We start from the raw sequence: 2625 nt of genomic DNA on the forward strand, positions 1-2625 counted from the left end.
TAAAATATTTTACATTGGATGAGTATTCATACCATAGTTTTAAAGGTGTTGAATGAGTACCTTTCTTGACTTGCACATGATTCAAGGTATAGAGAAGTGTACTTACAACCTCTCTCTAGTATTTCAAAGAAACATTTTTCTCCATCATGAGTGTCCTAGCATAGTCCATTACAGATCCATTCCTCCATTCAACAATTCCATTTTGTGGAGGGGTTCTAGGAGCAGATGTCTATCTTTTGATTCCTCTATCATTACAAAACATCTCAAAATCATTTGATATAAATTCTCCTCCTCTATTAGATTTCAAACATTTCAAACTTTTACCTATTTCCTTCTCAACTCTTTCTAAGTACCACTTAAACATTTGGAAATCATCATATTTTTAATTTAGAAACATAACTATCATCATCCTAGAATAATCATCAACAAATATCATAATGTACCTATCACCTTTGTAGCTTTGCACATCAATTGGTCAACACAAATCAATATGAACAATCTCCAAAATTCCATTAGAAGTGTGAGACTTACTCTTAAAACTTGACTTTGTCATTTTTCATAATTGACATTGTTTACAAATTATTTGTTTTCTTCAACTTAGGTAAACTTATGACTCTTCTCATGTTACTAATACTAACCAAGTTATCAAGATTAACGTGACATAACCTCTTGTGTCATAGCTACACATCATAAAATTCTACAACTAGATAAGTAACATCATCCATATCAAGATAGAATAGATTACCTCTAGTTTGATCATATTTTCCCATTAGTTTTCCATCAGTATAATATATCTTAGCAATCTTGTTCTCAAACTCAACCTTGCAACATGAACTATTTAGTTGTGACATACTTAACAAATTATAGTTAAGTCCTTCAACATAATAAGCATTGTCACATAAAATCTTTTCTATAAGTTTGATAAAACCTTTTCCTTTTATCAGACAAGGTACATCATTACCAAATCTTATACTATTTCCATCATAATAATTCAAGGTAATGAACTTATTTTTGTCTCTAGTCATGTGATGTGAACACCCACTATCAATGATCCATCTGTCATTCTTGTTCACACAAGCCACTAGTGCAGTTGCCTCATCCTCATCAGAATCATCCTTCATTGCAACATACACCACTTCATCATCATCGTCGTCAGGTCCATCTTTGGTTTCCTCTTCTGCAATGTAGCAAGACTTCTTGCCTTTGTCTTGTAATCTTTGTTATCCTCATCTCTTCTACTTTTGTACTTGTCTCCACCCCTGTAGTTCTTCTTCCCTAGGCATTTAGCAACAATATGACCAACCTCATTGCAATTAAAACACACGATAGGTAACTTACCTTTGAATTTTCCTTTACCTCTCTGAAATTGCCTTACCAGAAGTACTTCAAGCTGTTCTACATCCTCCTCGTCTGTATCACTATCACTGGAAACATATTTTACCATTTTCTTATTCTCCTCATTAGGTTTCTTAAATGACAACTTAACTTTGAAAGCAGATTCAACATTTTCAAATTTGAAGTTATCAAAATTGGATAGCTCAAAAGTAGTGAGCTTACCTAACAATTCTTCAAGAGTCATATTAGAACTTGGTATACATCTAAGTTCTTGTATTGTAGAAACTATAATAGCATAGATGGGAAACAATCTTCTCAAAAATTTTCTTAATATAGTCTCATCATCTATCTTACCAGTAGATCCTCTTATAGCATTAACAACATATTTTATCCTAGAGCAATATTGAGCAACATTCTCACCTTCTTGCATTGTCATATCATTAAACTTACCTTTGAGACTTTCAGATTTGGCTCTCAAAACATTTGCATCACCTCCATAGATGGTGTGAAGAGAATCCTACATCTTCTTTGCACTATCACAACCCTTGATGTCATCAAACTCAGCATAGCTTAGGGCAGAGGCAATCTCCAACATTGCCTGGTTGTGTTCTTTCTTCTTTGTTAGATCTTGAGTAGTTAGGGCTCCAATAGGATTACCATGCTCAGTGGCGATGGTAGATTGTGCATGGTCTCAAAGACCTCCTAGGTGTAGCTTCATCAGACTTTGTCATGCAGGAAAGTTGTCCCTGTTAAGTTGGGGCACCTCTCTTTTTGACGTCTTGATCTTTTTCTTGTAGTACCTTCAAACTAGTCCTTTTAAATAGATGGCTCTAATACTAATTGTTGGAAATATTGAGAATAATTGAGAGGGGGGGTGAATATGTTATCCAAGTTCCATATGTACAAATAAAACTTTTCACATCTTAGAGAATCCATATCCATAAAAAATATCATGCATGAATCCATTAGATCATACAATCACTTATTCTTTTGCAAGAAACAAAGATAAAAAAGGATGATGTTGCTTTCATAGTTCAATGTTTTGGTAGGTGGAAGAGTTGTTGGTTTGAGGCTCATGAGGCTTTTGGGGGCCTAGGGCTCTCATGGAAAGAGGAAATGGTCTAGATGGAAGTTCTTCAGTGTGACCAGCACTGATAATGGGTCAGAGTTTTCTCCAAACAACTTAATGATAGATAGAAAAGAGATCTATGGAAAACTCTTACAGGTGTGCTTGAGATTATAGGGGATGAAATTGCTCTTGTTGGGTGTGACTTCAATGCCATTTTAAGC

This window comes from Cupressus sempervirens, chromosome 1 (assembly GCF_028749045.1).
Source record: "Cupressus sempervirens isolate cs-2001-9-10 chromosome 1, ASM2874904v1, whole genome shotgun sequence".
NCBI lineage: Eukaryota > Viridiplantae > Streptophyta > Pinopsida > Cupressales > Cupressaceae > Cupressus > Cupressus sempervirens.